Here is a 17,645-nt window from a genome sequence, read left to right as displayed (position 1 = left end):
CATAGGTGTAAAATATGATATGTAAACACTGTGAACGGTTTATGAAACACACAGGTGTATTGTGTAAGTAAACACTGTGAACGGTCTATGAAACGCACAAGTGTATTATGTAAGTAAATACTGTGAACGGTCTATGAAACGCAGAGGTGTATCGTATGGTATATGTGAATCCTATGAACGGTCTATGAAACGTATAAGTGTATTGTGTATGAAATCCTATGAACGGTCTATAAAATGCATAGGTGTATAATATGATATATGAACACTTGGGACGGTCTATGAAATGTATAGAGGTAAGATAAGAGAGGGATATGGACGGTCAAGTAAGATGCATTGGCAACGCAGACATTATGAGCCATTTTCATTGGCCTTGTTTGTACATGTTATTTTAATTACTTTATATTTGTTGTCGATAATTTATAAAGATGCTTGAAAGTGAAAGTAGTGAGTTAGGGATATAAAGTGTAGACACCGTGCCAATAATGAAATTTATGATTGTGGCTCAATAGAGCCAATGAAATGAAATGATGTGTGAAATATGATGATGAGTATTGAAAGTAAGGAAATGAAAGTATGGAATATAAGATACGGCCATCGTACCATGAATGAAGAATAATATGTATGACAAAAAGGGAACCAATGAAATAATGATGTTGTATGTAATTGAAAGTACTAATGAAGTGATAGTATGAAGATGAGATATGGTTGTTCGCCTAAATGAGAATTATGAGGTGTTGTATATCCCAATGGTTTCAACTATAGTTGTATGCTTCTGAAATAATGTATGTAAATGACTTCAATGTTAAATCCTCAAGAATAATGAACTTAGCTAATGACCTCAAGATGTCAAGTGAGTGAATAACGAGATGGAAGGGAGATGTCCTATGCTAAATGATAATGAACCTTAAGAAAGGAAATTGGGCTTATGTACCATTGAAATTTGACTTATTGATTCACCATGCATGTGCTAATGTAATATGCTATGTTTCTCCGCGATGGGCATGAACATGAAGTGTTCCAATGATCCGTGAACTTACGACCTTAATGTAATGTTAATCATATCGCTTTGAGTTTATACATGGTTATATGTATAATATGATATGTGAACACTATGAACGGTCTATGAAACGCACAGGTGTATTGCGTAAGTAAACATTGTGAACGGTCTATGAAACGCACAGGTGTATTGGGTAAGTAAACACTTTGAACGGTCTATGAAACGCATAGGTGTATAATATTATATGTAAACACTGTGGATGGTCTATGAAATGCACATGTGTATTGTGTAAGTAAACACTGTGAACGGTCTATGAAACGCACAGGTGCATTGTGTAAGTAAACACTATGAATGGTCTATGAAACGCACAAGTGTATCGTATCGTATATGTGAATCCTGTGGACGGTCTATCAAACGCATAGGTGTACAATATGATATGTAAACACTGTGAACGGTCTATGAAATGCACAGGTGTATTTTGTAAGTAAACACTGTGAACGGTCTACGAAACGCACAGGTGTATTGTGTAAGTAAACACTGTGAATTGCCTATGAAACGCTCAGGTGTATCGTATGGTATATATGAATCTTGTGGACGGTCTATGAAATGCATAGGTGTATAATATGATACGTGAACACTGTGCAATGTCTATGAAACACACAGGTGTATTGTGTAAGTAAGTATTGTGAACGGTCTATGAAACGCACAGGTGTATTGTGTAAGTAAATACTATGAACGGTCTATGAAACGCACAGGTGTATCATGTCGTATATGTGAATCCTATGAACGGTCTATGAAACGTATAGGTGTATTGTGTATGAAATCCTATGAACGGTCTATGAAACGCATAGGTGTATTATATGATATCTGAACACTAGGGACGGTCTATGAAATGTATAGGGGTAAGATAAGAGATGGATATGGACGGTCAAGTAAGATGCATTGGCAACGCAGACATTATGAGCCATTTTCATTGGCCTTGTTTGTACATGTTATTTCAATTACTTTATATTATGTGTTCCGCGTATAGATCATATGGCTCAGTTGACCCTAAAAGAAGTTTAGAATGATGCAAGTATAATAAGGCTTGATATTTCAACCTACGCGATGTTTTGTAGTCTTTTGATGTACTTTAATGAAAGAAATATGAAATGCTATGATTGATATAAAAATAAAGGTTTTGATGTCTCGAATAAGACAGCCTAGCCGATCGGGTCGTGATCGGACTCCGTGCTGAGAGGACTGTGGTATTGGTATTGTGAATAATGGTATTGTGAACAATGGTATATTGGTGCTAAGACTCACTAATCTGAAATTATGGGAATTTACGTGACACTTGATGTTTTGGTATTGTTCGAGACTTTCATTAATTTTGTGATTATTCCTTCTTGTAATATTAATTTTTCCATTGAGAGGGTGTTTAGTTATACATACTAGTACTATTCGACAGTACTAACGTCCCTTTTGCCGGGGGCGCTGCATCTTTTAATGGATGCAGGTATACTTCTACAGGATGATATGGATCTTTGGTAGGGATCTTCTGTGCATCAGATTTAGGTATCTATTGTCATATAAGCTCCATGTACATTGTGGGTCATGTACTTAAGTTTTGAGTTTCGTCATGTATTTATGTTCACAGATATTTATGAAGCTATGTACCCATCACGAGTGAAAAAGAAAAGAAAAATAAATTATGGGTCATTGTGCCAAATGTATTCAATATGAAAGTCATGAACTAATTATGTTTTGATAAATCATGCATGAGTTGTGATGAGAGGTTGATGTAACGTAGGCTTGCTCGACTGGTTTCACTCGGTTGAGCGCTGGTCGCGCTCCTCGAGTTTGGGGGGTGATAATTTTAAGGATACGCGGATTAATTCAATACAAATGATGAATTGTGTTAAATTAAACAAATAAAGGTCGTAATAAATTGTTAAACCAATTAAGGAAAGTGATCCCGGATTCAGTAACAACTTTAATGAAATGCCTACCTTCGATCTTGGGCTCACGTTAATGATGAACTAATAAACAAAAGTAAGAGCTTTGAATAACGGAGAAAATAAGAGTATATTGTCTTGATATGCGTGTTACAATATCCCTAATGAATAATCAGCCCCCCATCCCCCCACCCCCCACCCCCACATTTTATATAGTATGAGAGTTTTATTCTAAGTACAATTTCATAAAAGGTAAAAATCTTCCGTTTTACAAAGCACCGATTTTCTGCCGATACGTGCTGAGATTCACGTCGTGACATCCGGCTCGTTACGGATATCACGACCCTTTGTTGGTCATGCTCGATTATCTGGTAATGCTCTCTAAGGTTTTTGGGATTCGAATTGAACCTGGGGGTCGTGGCCCCGATACTTTCGAGGGCTGGTATTTTGCCGGACCCCGACTTGAGGGATACTTGCCTCAATTCCGATTCCTTGCAATCACGTCTCTTGCTCCGATTACTTCATCGAAAACCGAGGCGTCCCACGGTCCAGTTTTTTCAAGCATCAAGGAACTTGTCAATTAATTTTTCTATGTAAAAGTTTACTCGTACATAAGATTAGAATTTGTTCCACTATATTAGGTTAGTGTTAATACTAATATATACTCTACCTTCCTCGATTCTACCTCATAGACGGATAGACATACAAACTTTTAAGCTTAAAAGAAATAAAATATGACATCAATAGCACTTAAAGTCAAGTCGCCCGGGTCTCGAGACAAGGGAATCAAAATTTAAAACGTTTTTATATAAAATAATAAAAAAAAGCATCTCACTAGTAATTAGAATTCACCAAACGCCGTAGTGAGACTAGTTCTGTCTTAGAAAATTATTTTCTGGTCAAACAAGTTACATTGAAACTTGGTCATGTGCCGTATCTAGCCGTTCAATACGTGGTCGTGGAGAGGGGCAACAATCACTTCACTCCCTCTTTCTCGCCCGTCAAATGCATTTTCCACTCCACTAAGAAATTCGTAATTGGTGGCGTTAATTGTTTGAAATTTTCTAAAAGCAAAGTTTGTAAATTTCTTTTCCATGTTTTTGCAACCTCGATTGTTTTAACGGAAAAAGGGCTTAAGTGCCACTAAGTATTGAATTTGGTATAATAATACCGTCCTTCCATCTTTTTTTAAAGGAAATGCATCTATCGTTTAACTTCTGCTCAATCATGCCCCTATTTCTAATTGTCTTTCAATTTTAAAAATTAATTTTTTTTTTAATTCACGTGTAATATTTTTATTGGCTAAACTTAAAGACCGGCCCTAAACACTAACCCACCCGTAACCCGCCCCGTTACCGACTCGCCCCTCTAATTCATTTTAACCCAGTAAAACAAGTTCTTTCACCAATTCTTCTTCTTTTTCCTCTTTTCATTAGGGTTCAAATTCTCATCTCCCATTAAGCAATTATTCGCTCCAAAACACACAACAATACCTTTGATCTCTCTCCATAATTGATATGGAAGATGGAAAAAGTCAACCACTCAAAGCTAATCTGAAAATGTTAATGTTCAATTTCCTTCACTTCCTAGCTTTAATGTCTGGAAACACTTATACAGTGGAAAGAAGTAGCAGGGGACTACACTTTCTCACATTGATTTAGAGAAGCCAATAGCACTGCCGACCTTCTTGCTAACTGTGGAGTGTTCATATGAAATTCTCTGCCTTCTTTGTGGAAGCTAATATTTTACCAAGGAAAGTGAAAGCTACTCTGAAGAATGAAGATTGATAGAGACCAGATGATCAATTTAAGAAATAAGACCAGAAAAAAAGGCTTTCATCTTACAACTGCAATCTTTGTCCCTTACGTGAGTTTTCTTTTATGCCTTTGAAAGTCAACTTCTTAAGAAATTTAGGGGACAAAAAGGAAAAAGGGTAGGAGTAAGCTTTCCCTGTTATTGAAAAATAATTCCGATTCTTCTTCTTGCTCCCTTACGTGTGAGTTTTCCCTGTTTTACTGGGTTAAAACGAATTAAAGGAGGGCGGGTCGGTAACGGGGCGGGTTAAGGGTGGGTTAGTGTTTTGGGCTGGTCTTTAAGTTCAGCCAATAAAAATATTACACGAGGATTAAAAAAAAATTTAATTTTTCAATTGAAAGGCTGTTAGCAATAGGGGTATGGTTGAGCCAGAACTTAAACGGCAGGTGTATTTTTATTCAAAAAAGGTGGAAGGAGGACATTATTATACCAAATTCAATACTTCAAGTACACTTTAAGGGGATGGGGTTTGAAGTTTGAACCCTACTTCAACTGTAGAAAACCCCTCAACCCCAATCTCGATGTGTTTGAGTTGATTTTGCAAAATAAAAAATGAAGTTGGCCTTTTTCGAAAAAATAATTTAAATAAAAAAAAATTGAATGAGTTAAAATTTTATGCCGAAAGATTCTTTAAGGCAAGTTAACCTACATGAAGAAAAATTAAGTTACCCTCAAACACGTAACTTTTCTTATCAAACTTAATTAGGTAATTTGAAAAATCGAGAATTAACTTTTTACAATCAGCTAAATTGCACCGAGAATATAAATTGATGTTTACATCATTAATATTAGATTAATAACTTAAGAACTTTTTTGAAAAATATGAAATTTGTGAACTTAGTTATTCTCGTGGCATGACACAGAGCTAGACACAAATAAAAGCGCATAGGTTGGGCCCTGATCTATGTAGCCCTATTGAGCAGCAGATTTTAGAAAAATAGTTTGTTATGTTTGATTAGTTAGAAGTGTTGTACTTGTACAACCAGCATTGCTGCAACAAGTTGCTTGCGTTCGCCGCTAAGTCAAATACACTATTATTTCGCCCGTTATCAACCTCTCCACCTTTTCTGCCCACCTCATTACCATGCATGCATATTATTTCGAATAAGTAGAACTGGTAATAGAAGATACACTCATTATTTAAGCAGTGTAACAAGTACGTAACTCTTATACAGAAAAAAAAATAGTACTAGCATTTATACTTGACTATTAATAACAAGATATATGTCTTGCATTTAGATTTATGTGTCTGCTATCGCTCAATAACTCGAGGTAGTCACTTTGAAAGAATGCTGCCAACAAATATTGTTGGAAGTGAAAAATGCAATCACTTCTTAAATGGAATGGTTTGTCTGTTTTAATTGCCCATAACTAAGACTGACATTGGAAAGAAGTATAGTAAATAGAGACCGCAGGATTTCAGTTTCACCAGAATCATTTAATTTAATATTCATTTCCTTCTCGTTGTTGCCAAGTCCATTTTCATGTAAAATGTCATTATACTGTAAAAAAGGACAGAGACAAGAGAGAGAACTATACGGACAGTAAAATCTCATCTTTATTAGAGCCCATTTAGCCAAACTGTCAAAAACTGCTTATTTTGAAAAATAATTTTATTCAAAAGTGTTTTTTGAAAAAATACTTTTGCAAAACAACCGTTTGTGTTTGGTCAATTCGTTTGAGTAGTGTTTTCTGCAAACTCATTGTGTTTGGTCAATCTTTTAAATAAGCGTTTTTAAGTATCAAATCACAAAAAAGAACAGTTTAGGTTTAATTTGCGATTAGTATTATTTAGAAAAGAAAGATAAATTTAAACATTTATTAGATTAAATTCAATTAAAATATAAAATGTAAATATAAATATAAATTAAAAATTCTAATTAATAAAAAATTTAGTTATTCCAAAGCAATAATATTGAGTGTTTAGTATTACTTATTATTTACATGATAATTTAAACATGTTAAAATACATCATCCTATATAAATTTAAAATCTACTCTTAGGAATAGGAGAAAGAGAATAAAAATATGATAAAAATAAAAAAGAGGATAAATGTATAGTAGAAATAAAAAGAAAAAAGAAAAGAAAAAGGGAAAATATTAAATTAATAAGAAATAATTTGGAAAATATAAATTTATTATAAGGTTATTTTCAATATATCATCGGTTTCAAATGTTGAAGTTCAACACTTTTAGTTTGTGCACTTTTGGCTCAACAATTGTAGTGGTGTGCTGTTTTTAAGATAATACAAAAAAGGAATTTTTACATTTCTATATACTATTTCAAACTTTATTACCTTCACTACTCAAGTTTTAATCTTATTACATAATATATATATATATATATATATATATATATATATATATATATATATATATACACACAAAATTACCAATTATGTACATTTTTAGGCATTTAATGATAATAATTAAATATCCTTAAATCACTCTAACGTCTATATCCCACTCCCTCCACGTTTCTCCCCTCCCCTCCCCTCCCCCCCCACGTATCTTCAGTATCTCCCTCCATTAACGCTTGCTTTCACTCTTCTTCAAAAATCCCTCTATATTTTTTCACTCTTCTTCAAAAATCCCTCTCCATTTTTATAGATTCAAGCTTTAAATACTCTACCATACACCTACATTAATGCCTGTTGCTTGCTTAACTTTCAATGAAGAAGAAAACACTTTCAAAGATCAACCCTAATTCCAGTAAGAGAGCAGCAATTCCATCATTGACGGCCATTAATAAGCTTTGAAGCTTTGAATTCGAATTTGAATTTTTAAAAACCATTATTTGTTTGGATTGGGTGTTATTGCAAACAACTGAAAATATTGTTTGGAGTTTATATCTCAATTTTGAGGGTGTTTTGGTGAAAATTAAACTTGATTTTGGCTGAATTTCAGATTAAAACTCGTCGAAGAAGAAGAAGAAGAAGAAGAAGAAGAAGAAGAAGACATGACATACATTATACTTACGAAATTGTAGTAAAATTATAGACAAATTGTATTATATTATTTATATATTTTTTTTTGTTTAAATATTGTATGAAAATTGAACAATATTGTATAAAAATTATATTTAAGTTGTATGATATTGTAGTTATATAAAACTGAGTAGAAATAATGTATGAAAATTATAGATAAATTGTAGATAAGTTGTATAATATATAATTAGTTATATGAAATTTATTTTTACTATGTATAAATCAGATACAAAATATACAAAAGACATATTGTATAAACTTTATATAAAAATTGTATTTAAGTAGTATGATATTGTAGTTGTATATAACTAGGTAGAAATAATGTATGAAAGTGTAGGTAAATTGTAGATAAGTTGTAGATAACTCGAGTTTCACATTTCACTCCTCACGTCATCTTCTCCTGGTTCTCTCTCTCTCTTCAAATTTGTATTGTGTATATCTGGAAAACAGGTAATCCGATTGGAAAAGAATTTTGAAGCCGAAACTTTTGTCATTTTCATATCAGTTTAGTGCACAAAGTTATATGAATTCAAAAGCGAAACGAATTGAATTCTGTGCTTAAGTTCAGCTGCTCCGCTTATACTGATGCTTGTAATGCGGCAATTGTCAAATTCTTATTGATTGAGATTTTGCAGTTCAATACTCTTTGATCGAAATATTTGAGCGAGAAGTAATTTATCTTTGAATATTAGTTAAAATTTGATAGCCGAATTTTCTCCTGTAGTCGAATCTATTGCTTCGGTGAGAAGGCAATGTAATACTGTATTACTCCAATAGATTTCTCTTAGCTCCAGCGCATATTTTATTGTATCTAGAAGATAAGTAATCCGATCGATAAAAGCAGTTGAATAGATGCTTTATACTTTCTCAATCAATTTGATGCTCTATGATATATGAATTTGAACACATACCAAATTGAATTTTGAGCTAAAATTCAGTTGCAGAAAAATAAGGAAAGAGAAGAGGAGAGAAAAAAGGAAAAGGGTGTAACTAAATCCCTTGATTGAAGGAACAAATAATGGATTGGGAGCCTTTTAAGGTGGATTGTATATATTTTGTAACTAAAATGTGTTTAGGTCGGGTAATACCAAAACGTGAACTTTTTTCATAATAAAATTTCAAATAGTGTATATGAATGGAAAAAAACCAAATTATAAACGTACTTGCAAAACTTTTGGAGTAACTATAAGGCTAGTAAAGCAAATGTTTTAGAGCTTTTTTCACTTTTAGCGTGCGCCAAAAATTATTTATATTTAATAGCTAAAAAACTGTATAAAATTTGTATAATTTTTATATGTAACATACGTAATATATATATATATATATATCGGCTATTATTTTGATAGCAGCTATACAGTGTCATTTTCCCAATGCTTTAGGCCCCCGAATTTTTGGGGACTCATATTTTACTGGTAGAGATTTATGAATTAAATATTTTTTAGAAAAAATTGAGCATTTTAAAGTAAAAAAGTTATAATTTTTTTTAATAAAAAGGAAAAAGAAACTTTGATTTATTACTAATAATAACTCCAGATTGATCATTTTTATACATTTATTACTTCTTCTATTTCAGTTTATGTGGTGCTCTTTCCTTTTTGATTTGTCTTTCCTTTTCAGTCTATCCCAAAAAATATCAGATCTATATATTTAGAATTAATTTAACTATAAAATCTCTATTTTGCCTTTAATGTAATAATTTCTAGCTACACAAATGTGTAAGGTTTGTCTTAAACCATAAAATTTAAAAGTCTTACTTTTTTTCTGAAACTCTTTGCCAAGTCAAATGGTGCAACATATATTGAGACATAGAGATTACAATTTAAATATGTCATCAAAAAGGCTTGATTCTTTTTAAATGTTAATATATATTGCTTGTAGAGTAATATTAACATTTCTTGTAACTGTTGCATCTACAAAGAATTTTTTAAAATTAAAATAGATAAATCTTATCTAAAATTGATAATGTCTCGGTAGAGATTAATTGGATTTTCTATATTATCAACTAAAAAAGAATTATTAGGAGAAATCGATTATAAAAAATTATTGATAACTTTGCATCATTAAAAGCTAAGAAAATAGACTTCAATTAAAATATTTACGAAGTACTTTTTCTTTTAAAAATATTTAAGGCCTCTTATCAAAGTTTGGCTTCAGGCCCCTCACTTGGTTGAGCCGCCCATGCTTAAGGATAAAACATAGGGAAAACGACAATGTATAGGCGCTCTCAAAATAATAGTCGAAAAATACATATTTTATATATATATATATATATATATATATATATATATATATACACACACACATATACATACTGTATATTATATATAAAAATTATATAAATTTTATACACTTTTTCGACTATCGAATATAAATAATTTCTGGCGCTGGCTAAAAGTGAAAAAAGCTCTAAAACATCAGAGAAAGAGTAGGTGGAAGGTGTTAATTGCTTATCTTGGATACGATTTGTACGTTGCATTTTGAATAGAATTTATGTTCACTAATATAGACAATAGTCAGTTTGGAAAATATTTTTTATTTTTCCGATATATCTTCCCCGATCAAAAACCGTCTGTCGCACCCTCGGATGTATTTCTCAATTTTCGACGGAAAAGTGATGAAGTAGAATGAATTTTAAAAAGAATCCTTTTAAACTTGTAAGAAATACAATATTGTTTACGCTTAAAATGGATAACAATTGAATTTATACGCGTTTTTAAAGATATGTGGGTTAATCCGATGTAAGTAATTAATAATGTTAGATAAGCAAATGAAAGATAGAAAAACCAGCAGTAGTATTGAATCCGGGCTCGGTTGTGGGCTTAACAATTAATCTGCCTTCGATTCGTAGCCAAGATATATATGAATAGTTATGAACAAGAATAAGAGCGCGAAGGTGACATTCCTCACGTTTATCATTGTCCCCAGACTTCACTCTTTCAACACTTGTATACTTTCTAAAGAGTCAGGCATGCCCCTGTCCCTGTCTCCAAGTGTGTGATCCATCGATTCACTGAGTGACTTTTTCTTACCGATGTGCTTGCGTCCCTATCTCTTAAAGCCCTATCAACTTCCCTTGCCGATTGAAGAAAGCCTTTTGAATAGCATAGAAACAGAGAAAATAAGTTTATATTGCCTTGATGTGCGTGTTACAGTGTCCTCATTGAATAATATAGGCAAAAAAGCCTCATAGCCACTTGAACTTGTACCGATTTTTTATTTCGGTAAATAAACTTAGGAAAGTCCCATTTTAACACCTCAAATCGATAGAACGAGTATTAATAAGCACTTTCTCAATGCGTGTTGCTCAATACACATCAGCGTCCACATCAGATAAATGTCATTTATTTTTATTTTATATATAAAAGAACTCCAAATTCAACCCCTCCTCCTCTCCTCCCCCCCACCCTAAACTATAAAAAATACTTGCGGGCTTCCATCACCCCTTTCGCAGCTCTCTATGAAGTTGCCATTGCTGCGACAAATTGGAGCTATTATTTCAACTTCTATAGTTTATAAATTTCTGGACAGAATTGAGACTCTCCATAAAATATCCACAATCATTTTTCTTTTGCCTAAATAATATCAAGATTTTTCTTTGAACACCTTCCAAAAGCCCGATTACTTCTGCCCGAAGTCCAACAAACCTAGCAGCTAAAATATTTTCTCAAACTAAACCCCTCTAAATAGGAAACCAAAATGAATTCTGCAAGGTTCTCGAATTGATTTCTATGAAATTCGAGACAAGACAATCAATAAAAGAAGAATGAGCAAAGTGGGGGAGAGGAGGTCACGAAAAAGTTGTGCTAGAAAATAGTGTGAAAGAAAAGGGAGGGGGAGAATGGGGAGGGGAGGGGGAGGGAGAGAAAGTGTGGAGGGGGGGGGGAATCTGGGACTACTGTGAAAGAAATGGGGAGTGGGGAAGAAGAAGGAGGGGCGGGGAGGGGGATGGACTATGGAGGGAACCTGCAAAAAATAAAGAATGGAATTAAAGCTTTTTTGTAATTCATTCTTTTTAACTTTCCCATTTTAATTAATAGCTTAAAATTTTTGTTTTATTTAGTAAGTATTTTTTAAATCATAACCATTACATACACGCGTTTTTTTACGGTGATAGGCACGCATTTTTGCCACGTCAGTTATACCACTGCCACATAAGCTTGGTCAATGGTCAATGGTGTTTATTAATACTCGTTCTATCGAGTTGAGATGTTACAATGGGACTTTCCTAAATTTATTTACTAGGATGAAAAATCGGTGCAAGTTCAAGTGGCTACGAGGCCTTTTTGCCAATAATAAACTTCCCCTTCATACTTCGAGCGCTCATGGCGCAGGCTTTCGAAGGGCCGATGGGAGGCCCGTTATCATGGTAACATTCTCCCTCGAATAGTTATTATCGTGTTCTTAACTCACATCATACTGACCTATCTTCTCTCTTTTATAGGTTTTCCTAAGACCACCGAGCTTAGGTCTTTGGAACGGGGTGAGGACATATCATTGTCCATTGATCCCTCCATTACAGGACAGTCCAGGGCTACCACGGGGGAAAAGAAGAAGAGGAAAAGAAGACCTTCAGGCTCCCTAGGTCCCGAGGTGAAGCCAAAGAAGAGGGTGGCTCGCAAGCCCAAGAAGAGTACCAGCTCCCGGGTGCTAGATTCCGACTCGCTTCTCCGGCTCAGGAATGAGTCGGAAGAAGACGATATTTTTATTGCTCATGGATCGACCCCTCCCGGGGAGCAGGCGGCGGCCGAGGGGGAGATTCATGAGGCCGACCTCCCTCAGACTCGGGAAGCCGATATGGAGAATGGGGTGAGACCCCCCGAGACGCCGGCTCCCTCCGAAGGAAGCGCCCGTGTAATAGAAGTTATGGGGACACCCTTCTATACCGAGTCCATGCTTGAGGAGGCCCAAGCAGGAAAAGAGAAGTACAATGAAGGGGTTTATGGCACGGACGATCCCTTTCATTCTTTCTTTGATGGTGTGGACTTATCCACTTTGGAAGATTTTTTCGGGCTGGGCGACCTGGAAGTCTCGAAGAAGGATACATCTTCGGAAGCTAGTGGGTCGAGTTCGAGCCCAAAATTGATTAATTAGTTTCCCGCTCCAAGTGTGGACCCCTGTCGTAAGAGATCGATTATTCTTACTGTCCTGGAGGGCTCCCGGGTTCTATCTGCTCCCATGGGAGTAGCCAGCTACCTCCAATGCCTGGTGACCGAGGAGGTCCATGCAAAAATGAACTAGGTGGACGTGTCGTGTCTTTTCAATGAGGCGCAGCAGGCGCTGAACTGGGTAAGGCATCATTACGTCTTCTTTGAATTTTACTTAGGTTTTGATATCTCTCACGACTTTCATTATTTTGCATGTCTCGGTACTTCACCACGAGAGCTTCCCCCGGTACGATGTCGAGGTCAATCAGCTCGAGCTCAAGGAGCAGGCTCGAAAGAAGGATATGTACAAGCTCTTCAGCGAGCAACAAGACAGGACCATCAAGGACCTTCATGCCGAGCTGGATAGGGCTCAGAAGGAAGCATCGGCCCTGAAGTGGGAACATGCCGACTTGGTCGAAAAGGTAAAGGTCTTTGAAGTTAGAAACGAGAAACTAGTTGTAGTGGCTAACGATAAAACCTCTCAAGTCCAACAGAAGATCTACCAGGTCGACCAACTCCGAAAGGAGATAAACGAGATCCAAGCCATGGCTGATGGGTGAAAGAGTAAGATGGATCTGCAGTCTTCGAAAAAGGAAACCGACCAGGCAAAGCTGACATCGGTAGAGGTTCAACTTCGGGTGGCGAAAGAGAAAGCTAACAAGCAGGCTCAGCTGAATGAAGATCTCCGAGCAAAGTAGAGCTCGACTGTCGCAGAATGGGACACCCTCGGTAGAGAGCACGAGGCAATGAAGTCTAAGCTGGAGACAGCCTCTATCGATGCTGAGGAGATGGTGGCCCAATACAAGACCGATGTCGAAGCAACCGAGGCCCGCCTGAAGACCAATGCCAAATATGTGAGACGGATGTCTCTAAGGGATACCCTTGAAGAAACCCATGCCCGAGGCTTCGACCTGTCGGCCGAGATCGAGGAAGCAATAAAGCTTGAGGCTGAGGCGAAGAAACTTCGAGCCTGAAGGTTCCGAGGGTTCTGGGGGGTCCGAAGGCTCCGATGGTTCTGGCAACGAGTCGGGCCCCGGTGAAGATCAGGCATGAATGCCTTAGAACATTTTTAGTTTTTGTCTTGTGTATATTTATTTATTTATTTTGAGGCCATTTTTGTTGGGTCTTTGTAAATACATTCTGGAATATATAAAAATTCCCTTTCTGGCAATTTCAAGTCTCTACTTTTTTAGCATCTTTTCATAATCTCTATTATTGCAAATATTTCTGATACCTTAGCATAACTTCAAATGTAGTAATAAGTCGTTCGTTTTTCATATGTTCGAATAGAGCCCGACTTCGATGCAACTTTATTTGCTCGAGGCCTTGAAAACTCAGTATGACCGGCAGTTTTCCCAAGATGATTAAGTGATTTTAGACGATACTTTTGCCGTGGGTAACTTTTTAGCAGGTTTTGAATTTTTATAAAGGCCTTATGTTCTGATTACGAGCTTCGGACGTCTTCGAGCCATTTTTTGGGGTGGCCGTAGCCTTTCGTGTTTAGGCACTACCAAATAGGTTTTGTACGTCCGGGATTTGGTAGCCCGAGTTGCCCGAACTTATTTCGGACAACAGTCCCCGATTAGGGGTAGACCTTGGGCTCGATAGTCCCCGAATAGGGGTAGCCCTTAGGCTCTATGTTTGAAGATGCAAAATACCTAATAGCATGGTGGAAACTTTCTTTCATTTCGGTGTGTAAAGTACATAATCAAAAGCATGTAAAATCTTGTATTATGGCTAAGGTGGCCTACGAGGGCACGGTTCACTTGACCGTTTGGCCCTTACAATAAATCCTAACCAACGAGTCTAAGTTGTTCAAGTACAAAGTTTCCTTCTTTCGTTGCTAAGAACTGTAACTCGAGGGTGATGGCCCCCAATATTCGAGGTCGATCTTGAGAGGGCTCGAATATTGTTGATGCGCCCATCGACTCCGATTTAAAACCGATCTTCGAATCTAAGTTAGCACGTTTTACTATTACTTCATTAAAAACCTTGCCGCAAAACCCATTTGGGACAAAACCGGTTCAAGGGAAAAAGAGTGCAATGTGTGCTTTCAGACCTAATAGTCATATTTTCCTTTGGCTATTGCCTGCCAGTGTTAGACCGATTCATAATATTATAAAAAAGTAAATGAGATCGTACCTTAGCAGTAGTACCGCTTTAAGTATGTCACGTTCCAGTTATTCGGTAGCGGTGCACCATTTCCCGCTTCGAGTTTGTACGAGCCCTTGCCGGTAATTCTGACGACTCGATATGGTCCTTTCCAATTCGGTCTCAACTTTCCCTCGTTCGGGTTTCGGGTATGCAGTATTACTTTTATTAACACCAAGTCCCCGATCTTGAAGTGTCAGAGATTGGCTCTTCGGTTGTAATATCTTTCTATCCGCTGTTTCTGGGCAGCCAACCGGACTAGGGCGGCCTCTCGTCTTTCATCTAATAGTTCCGGCTCGTACTCATGGACTCATCATTCGATTCCTCGGTCACATATTGGAACATGAGGCTCGGTTTTTCCACTTCGATCGGTATTAATGCTTCGGCACCATAGACCAATGAAAACTGGGTGGCCCCGATACTAGACTTTGAAGTTGTATGGTATGCCTAGAAGACTTCAGGAAAAATTTCCTTCCATTTCCCTTTGGCATCGATCAACATCCTTTTCAAGTTTTGGAGTATGATCTTGTTTGTAGATTTTGCTTATCCGTTCCCACTAGGGTAATAGGGTGTGGATAGTATCTTTTTAATCTTGTGGTCTTCAAAAAACTTGTTTACCTTGCTGCCGATGAATTGCTTTCCATTATCACACACGATCTCGGACGGTATCCCGAAACAGCATATTATGTGGTCCCAAATGAAGTCAATGACTTCTTTTTCTCGGACATTCTCGAACACTTGAGCTTAGAACCATTTAGAAAAATAATCAGTCATAAAAATTATGAATTGAGCCTTACCAGGTGCCCACTGTAGGGGACCGATGATGTCCATTCCCCATTTCATGAATGGCCATGGGGACAAGAACGAATGTAGTAGCTCTCCAGGTTGATGGATCATCGGTGCGTGTCTTTGACAGTCGTCACTCCTTCGTACAAAGTCCTTTGCATTTTTCTCCATGTCGATTCAGTAATAGACGACCCTGATTATCTTCCGAACCAAAGATTCCGCCCCCGAATGGTTTTCGCAGGTGCCTTCGTGAACTTCTCTCAAGACATATTTGATATCTCTCGGCCCCAAGCATATGGCGAGCGGGCCGTTAAATGTTCTTTTGAATAGAGCCCCTTCGGACATGTTGAACCTGGCCGCCTTCATGCGTAGAGCTCTCGATTCTTTAGGATCCGAGGGCAACTTCCCAGTCTTCAAATAGTCTATGTATTTGTTTCTCCAATCCCAAGTTAAACTTGTTGAGTTTATTTCGGCATGAAATTCTTCCACTACCGATTTCATAAGCTGTACGACTGTTCCCGAGCTGAATTCATCGTCATCAACCAATGACCCCAAGTTAGACAAAGCATCAGCCTCACTATTTTAATATCGGGCCACGTGTTGTAGGGTCCAATCCTTGAATTGATGCAGCGTTACCTGTAATTTGCCTAAATACCTTCGCATTCATTCCTCTTTTACTTCGAACGTCCCATTGACTTGATTTACCACAAGGAGGTAATCACACTTAGCTTCGACCACCTCGGCCCCAAGGCTTTTAGCCAATTTGAGACCTGCAATCATGGCCTCATACTCGGCCTCATACTCGGTCAATTTTACAGTTCTAATAGATTGCCTAACTATGTTACCCGTAGGCGGCTTCAACACGATGCCGAGTCCGGACCCCTTTGCGTTCGAGGAACCGTCCGTAAAGAGGGTCCAGATTCCCGAGGAAGTCCCCGAGGTTAACAACAATTCCTTTTCGACTTCGGGTATTAAGGCCGGCGTGAAGTCGGCTACGAAGTCCACCAAAATTTGTGATTTGATGGTGGTTCGAGGTTGATATTCGATATGATACCCGCTAATTTCTATGGTCCATTTGGCTAACCGGCCCGAGAGCTCGGGTTTGTGCATAATGTTCCTTAGTGGGTAAGAGGTTACGACACATACGGGGTGGCATTGAAAATACGGTTTTAACTTTTTGGAGGCGCTTAACAAAGCGAGCGCTAATATTTCCAAGTGAGGATACCTTGTTTCGGCCTTGCCTAGAGTTCTACTAACATAGTAAACATGAAATTGTGTACCTTCCTCTTCCTGGACTAGGACTCCATTTACCGCAACCTCGGATATCGCCAGTCATTGGACGGGCTCCGCCATGAACGCTGTTCTCAGGGTTGGTCAGCAGGTTGGCGTCGATGGCCACATGTGAGTTGGCGTCGACTGGGTCTGCAACTGGGACTCCGTTAGGATCAGCAGGGGCACCTCGTTGTTAGGCACTATATTGTTGTTTTCGCCGTGATGGTCAGATTCAGCATCAACGTTCAAGTGAGCACACTGAGAGTTTGACATTTTTTCCGAAATTAAAATCTCAAAGAACAAGCGTAAAACAAAGTGTGTTATAAAAATTTGTATCAAATTACCACTATTATCCTTAACCCCACAGTGAGCGCCAAACAATTTACCCTTAAAATGGATAACAATTGAATTTATACGCGGCTTTAAGGATATGTGGGTTAATCCGATGCAAGTAATTAATAATGTTAGATAAGCAAATGAAAGATAGAAAAACCAGCAGTAGTATTGAATCCGGGCTCGGTTATGGGCTTAACAATTCATCTGCCTTCGATCAAGAT

Source organism: Nicotiana tomentosiformis, chromosome 1 (assembly GCF_000390325.3).
Source record: "Nicotiana tomentosiformis chromosome 1, ASM39032v3, whole genome shotgun sequence".
NCBI classification, from domain to species: Eukaryota; Viridiplantae; Streptophyta; class Magnoliopsida; order Solanales; family Solanaceae; genus Nicotiana; species Nicotiana tomentosiformis.
The sequence above is the reverse complement of the archived record's forward strand: the minus strand, read 5'-3'. Positions refer to the sequence as shown.